The 6,963-nt window shown below is 40.2% G+C and overlaps 1 pseudogene; it reads left to right on the forward strand.

The window, feature by feature from the left end:
* The window catches only part of LOC109919766, a 30,430-nt pseudogene that overhangs the window by 11,502 nt on the left and 11,965 nt on the right, over positions 1-6,963 (forward strand).

Raw genomic sequence — 6,963 nt, forward strand, 5'->3', positions numbered from 1 at the left:
TTGCTCGTCACACCACAGACTCAGTAATTCATTGTGGAAAATACTCAGTTTTCCTTCTCTGCAGGAAAAGTCATGAAGTCTGGCCATCATGAAGTTTGCAGCTACTTCTTTCCTTATCCGTCAATTTAGTGAGACTGATCTTCCGGTCTCCAGGTTATTGAAGACCGGCCAGACAATTACAAATCCATGTTGTGACCTTGCAGACTTTCCAACAAGTTGATCTGCAAAGAAAATTCCCAGGAAGTTTGAGGAACACAGCAGGCCAGGCAGCATCAAAGGAGCAGGAAAACCCTTCTTCGGGTCCCGACCTGAAACATAAAACATAGAACATAAAACATAGAACAATGCAGTACAGGATAGGCTCTTTGGCCCACGATGTTGTGCCGACCTATTATCTAACTAAGATCAAACTACCCTGCATACCCTACATTTTACTATCCTCCATGTGCCTATGCAAGAGTTTCTTAAAAGTCTCTAAAGTATCTGACAAAGTATCTGAGCTTTCCTGCTCCTCTGATGCTGCCTGGCCTGCTGTGTTCCTCCAGCTCCATAATGTGTTATCTCTGACTCCAGCATCTGCAGTTCTTACTATCTCCCAGGAAGTTTGAACTTCTCACCCTGGGAGCTGCCGCAAATGTGTGTGACACTGAGTTACAGTCAGAGAATTCAGATAGTTCTGATGCACTTACCTGCATAGTAATCCAGCAAATGTGAGACACAAAAAGTTGAGTCTAACTGCTGGATAACTATACAGCTGAACCTCTTATAACCCACCTATCACCTCACCCACTATTCATCTCACCCACCTTACCCATCCGCTTACCTGCCTGACACTCCACCCACTGTAGGAAAGCTGAGCTGGAAAGGCCTGGTAAGAAACACAGAGCAGCATAAAGCCAGGGGAAACCTTGAACAGAGAAGCAATCCAACAATGAGTGATACGCTTCAGAGTGTACAGACCAAATATATTTGTATGTAATGTAACACAATACTAAAGCAAGTACTTTCTTAGAAGCAAACTAGTACAGGACAATATATTGATTTGGTCTTTATTACTTTCCTTGCAGAGAAATATCAATGGTGCAGAAAGTTGTATGAGTGGATTCAGCTCTTTCTGACGAAGAACAGCTCTGGATTCTTGGGGATGTCTTCATTGGAGTCTATTATTCCATTTTTGAGCGAGGAAACAACCAAATGGGCTTTGCCCGGGCCGTCTAATGTCTTCATTCATGACGTTGTTAAATTTGTTTTCCCCACCACTCCCCAAATTACATTTCCAATTTTTTCTGTCATTCCTCACAATTCCCAACTATAACAGCTGCCAGCAATAATTAAAAATGTTCTCATTAAACATTTCCACAGTTATATAATGAAGTAATTATACTGAGTGTTTAATGTTGAATTTAGAGCCATACTTTGTAGAAGATTTTTCGAAAGAAATGTTGGAGAACTGAAAAAAACAAATGTTAAAGTGTTGCAAAGATTTAATAGCTTTAATCTTTTACTTTCGGAGCATTGGAGGCGATGGAGATGCACAGCAGCTAGTTCACACACAAGACAAAGACAGTAAAAGGTAAAGTCAACATAGTCTTACTGGACCACAGAGCCCCTTTCTAACTAGAGAACGAGACAGGGGAATAGAGGTGGTTTAACCTGAGGATCACTACACCTCAGGTGAGATGAGAGGTTGAGATTAGAATTGCTCATGGTAACCCCAACCAGCATGGGAATTGAACCCAAATTGTTAGCATCACGCTGCATTGAAAGCCAGCTCTCCAGGTGACTGAGTTAACTGACCCACCACAGTGATGTATCAGTATGACCAATCGAGATATCTCTTCCCAGATATTGAACGAGATTCCACAGGAAAAGGTTGTGGCCAAATTAAAATTCCATGCAGTTGCATCTTTAGATTAATAATAATTTTTTCAAGGCACATGTTCAATAGTTTGATACAGAATTTGGACAAGTTTCTATCCTTATGTTTCCTTTCACTTATGAGATGATCAATAGAAGCTTTTCAGCTTTGATTCCTAATTCCTGAAAGGGGGTCTAGCAACAGTACAGCATTCAAAATCCTTTACACAAACAGCAAAAAATTGCAGATAGTTCAAATCTGTTTATAAAAACAGAAAGCATTGATAATACTCAGTAGGTCAGACAGTATCTCAGATGAAAGAAGAATAGGGTTAACTCTTCAAGCTTTTAACTGTTTGTCCAAAGGGTTGTTTGCCTGATAAGTAATGACATTGACAGAGTTTTTGTGAAATAAAACAATCCATTCATTCCATTTTAATTAATTCATCTAGAATAAAAACACATTTTCCCTGATGGTGGATCAAATTAGTTATTCAACGATTCATGCTCTTTTGTCTTCATTGCCGGTGACCACTCCAGGGGTATGAAAAAGAATTTACTGATAATATTCCTTAATTTAAATGGTTCGAGTTGGAGCCAATGTCCATTGTCCTATTTCTACTGTTTAATTTAACGTATTGCAGATAAGCTTTCTCCACATTATTTACAAAATATTTAGGCACAAGAGTAGGCCACTCAGCCACTTGTGCTTATTCAGCCATTCTATAGAATCTTGGCTGATCTGATTATAGCCTCAACATGACTTACCCATCTGTTTCAGAGAACCATGAAGCTATGAGAAACAGGAAAAGGAGTAGGCCATTCGGCCCCTTGAGACTCCATCACGCAACAGAATCACAGCTGATTCGAGATTCCTCACGTCCAATTTCCTGATCAAGAATCTATCTATCTCAACATTAAATATACACAAGGACTCTGCCCCCATAGCTCCCTAATGGCAATGAGTTCCAAAGTCTCACAACCTTCTGAGAGAAGAAATTCTCTTCCTCTCAGTCTTAAATTGGAGCCCCCTTATTCTGAGACTGTGCCCTCTGGTCTACAACTCTCACCATTTATCCTGTCAATACTGTTAAGAATCCCATATGTTTCAATGTAATCTCCTCTCATTCTTCTAAACTCCAAGAGTAGAATCCCAACCTGTTTAACAGATCATCTTAGTGAACCTTCTCTGAACTCTCTTGAATGAAATGATATCTTTCCTTAAAAAAGGGAAACAAAACTGCTCACAATACCATTTATTCTCACACCAATCAAACTCAGCCTTGAGTATATCAGGTTTGGGTTCGGTTTAGGCTCCACTGCTCTCTTGGAACAGTAAAGATCTCTGAAAGAAATGATGTCTCCACAACTCAGGGCAACGTATAATGGTCCAAGGCCAAAGTGGAAGGAGGGGCCTGGGGATAATATTCAGTGATGACTGACTTTCTATTCCCACCAAGGTGAAAGTTCACAAGGTTGAGGACCAATCACCTAGTTAAGAGCTGCCCGGTGACCCTCTTGGCAAATCACAGGACTCAACATTGAAGCCTCAACTTGCAAGAAGCTGCTGGCCAATCAGAAGGTGGGAACCTCCGGGTCCTAGAGATCTTCGTGTATGGCCAAGTTTTCAGAGGATCCAATAGTGAAAATGTAAGTCTGGGAATAAGGGGGAGAGGAGAACCATGACTTATCAGCAAATGCTCCTTGATGCCATCTCTGCCCCCACTTCACCCCAAATTGGGGTGAATGGAGGTGACCCCACTAATTGGTAAACAGCAAACCAACCACTTTGTCACCTGCAGAGAAGCCAGGTGATCAGGCCAGTGGCAAATTGACCTCGTTCAGTGGCAGTTAATTGACCACTTAAGGGCTTTAGCTGCTGGTGCGCAGAGATGTTCCACAATGGACATTCTCCCCTGGTCTTAATTCTTCAGGTGGCAAATAAAATAAACAATTCTGTGTGTAGGCCCTGGAGAGATACATACATCCATCTTGCCACCTTAAGGGAGGTGAAAATTGTGCTTAAGTTTTAAATGGGGGACCACTCATTTTTAAACTATATCCTGTAATTCTAGATTCCCCCACCGGGTGAAACATCTTCTCTGCATCGATTCTCTCAAGTATCATCAGAATCCTGTACATTTCAATCAGATCACCTCTTATTCTTCTAAACATCAAATAGGCATACGGACAACCTGCACAGCTTTTCATGATGAGATAGCCCCTTCATACCAAAAATCAGTTGAATGACCCTTTCCTGAATTGTTTCTAATGCAACTATATACTTTCTTAAGAAAGGAAATCACAACTGTACATTGTACTTCAGATGCACTTGAAAGCAATGAACAACTGTAGCAATAGTTAACTCCTATTTTAATTTGGTTTCCTTTGAAATATATGCTAAGATTTCATTTGCATTTCTAATCATCATCCTAATTTCTTGTGATTCATGCACTAGCACACCCAGATCCATCTGGACTACAGAGTTCTGCAGCATTTCAACACTTATTCGCTTTTTCCTGTTCTTTCTGCCTAAGTGGAGGAGCTCATATTTTCTCATTATATTCTATGTGCCAAATTATTGCTCAAACACTCGATTTACCTAAGTCCTTTCACACCTTCTTGACAAGTTAGTTTCTCACTTATCTTATCAATTAGTTTCTCACTTATCAAATAAACCGTTGGACTATAACCTGGTGTTGTGTGATTTCTTACCTTGAAGATACAATTGTCCCAGGCCTAAGTGTAGGGAGGAGGTGGGGGCAATATTCAGTGGTGACTGACTCCCCATCCCCCCGACAGTGAAAGCTAGCCAGGTCGAAGACCAATCACTGACGTTTCGGGTTGGGACACTTCTTCAGAAATGGCTTCACAAATTTCTGCAGAAAGGTCCCAACCCAAAACGTCAGCTTTCCTGCTCCTCTGATGCTGCTTGGCCTGCTGTGTTCCTCCAGCTCCACACTGTGTTATCTCTGACTCCAGCTTCGGCAGTTCTTACTACCTCTACAGGTTCTCCTTTTTATCTTGCTTTCAACTTTCTTAAAAGCTCTCATAAATTAACTAAATGTGATTTCCTTTTCACAAAACCATGTTGACTTTGCTTCATTTGACATGATTTTCTAAGTATCCTGCTGTCACTGCTTTATTAATGGATTTACAAATTCTCCCCATGACAGATGCTAGGCTTATAGCTTCCTGCTTTCTGTCTCCCTCCTTTCTTGAACTAAGGTGTTACATTTGCAGTTTTCCATTCCTCTGGGACATTGGGAGAATCTAGGAAATTTCAGAAGTTCACAACTTATGGATCTATTATCTCTGAGCCACTTCTATTCAGATCCTAGGATGCAATCTCTCAGGTCAAATAGACTTATCAACCTTTAGTTCTAATAGTTGCCCTGATACTTTTTCCCTGGTGATTGTTTTAAGTTCCTCACTTCCTTTAAATTTGTTATGTCAAACTATTCTTGGGATATTTCACGTGTTTTCTACAGTGAATCTTCCACTATTTCCTTGTTTCCTATTATCAGTTTAGCAGTTTCACCCTCTAAGGAAACAACTTTAACATAACTTTCACTCTTCCTCTTTAAATACTTACAGAAATGTTTATTATCTGATTTTATACTTCTAGCTATTTTTTCTCTCACATTCTAATTTCTCCTTCCTTTATTTTAGTTATTTTTTTCAGTTTCTAAACACTGCCCAACCTTCTGACCAACCAATAATCTTCACAGTATGGCATGCTTTTTCATTCAATTTGAGACAATCCTTAATTCCCTTCTTAGCCACAGATAGAGCATCTTTATCATAAAGTCCGTCTTTCACAGTGGAGATATTTAATATTTCCTTAAATTTTGACTCTAGCTTCTCTACTATACTACCCTTTAACTATTTAAGTAGCTCTCCTTAGCCAACAATGTCATAATATCCATGAAAATGGTTAAATTTAAGTTCAGGACACTCGTCTTAGATCCTATTGTTAGGGGATCTATAAATTAGTTTCACCACTGAAATCTTACCTTTACCATTTCTTAACACAACACAAATTCATTCCACATATTGATCTTCTAAACTAATTTCACCTCTTTCTATTGTATTAGCACAATCCTAATTAACAGAGGTACCCCACCACCTTTTCCTAGATTACTACCTTCAGAAATGTCTAACACCTTTGAATATGCAGGTCCCGGCTTTGGTAGCTTCACAACCATGTCTCTGAATTGACTATCAGGTCATACATGTTTATTTCTACTTATGCTATTAATTCATCCAAGTTCTTCTGAATGCTCTTACATTGTTGTAACTGAATTGGGAGGAGTGCACTCTCTTTCTTTAGTACCATTAATCTGTGGGTCTCCAAATAAATCTAATTGTTTTACCTGTTTCCTGATGTGACCAATTGTATACTTAGACTTAGACTTAAAATGAAAAGATCAAAAACCAGGTTTCTTAATATTGATTTATTACAAACAAAACTTGTTCAATGATGTTGTAAAACTGTTTAACATACTTAATTTATAAAATGGAAATATCAATGTTATTTCTGTAAATAATTCAACATGTACACATATACAAACAGAATCTAAATTTACCTTGCATTATAAGAGTCTGAGAGCATACTGATATCTGGTGTTAGACAAACTGTTGCATTCTTTGACAACAAGGTGCAGGGCTGGATGAACACAGCAGGCCAAGCAGCATCATAGGAGCAGAGAGGCTGACGTTTCGGGCCTAGACCCTTCATCAGAAAAGGGGGAGGGGAAGGGGGTTTTGAAATAAATAGGGAGAGAGTGGGAGGCGGATAGAAGAGGGATAGAGGAGAGGATAGGTGGAGAGGAAACAAACAGGTCGAAGAGGCGGGGATGGGGCCAGGAAAGGTGAGTGTAGGTAGGGAGTTAGGAAGGGGATAGGTCAGTCCAGGGAGGACGGACAGGTCAAGGGGGCGGGATGAGGTTGGTCGGTAGGAGATGGAGGTGCGGCTTGAGGTGGGAGGAGGGGATAGGTGGGAGGAAGAACAGGTTAGGGAGGCAGGGACGAGTTGGACTGGTTTTGGGATGCGGTGGGGGGAGGGGAGATTTTGAAACTTGTGAAATCCACATTGATACCATT

The sequence above is a fragment of the Rhincodon typus genome, chromosome 25 (assembly GCF_021869965.1).
Source record: "Rhincodon typus isolate 14 chromosome 25, sRhiTyp1.1, whole genome shotgun sequence".
In the NCBI taxonomy this organism is placed as follows: domain Eukaryota; kingdom Metazoa; phylum Chordata; class Chondrichthyes; order Orectolobiformes; family Rhincodontidae; genus Rhincodon; species Rhincodon typus.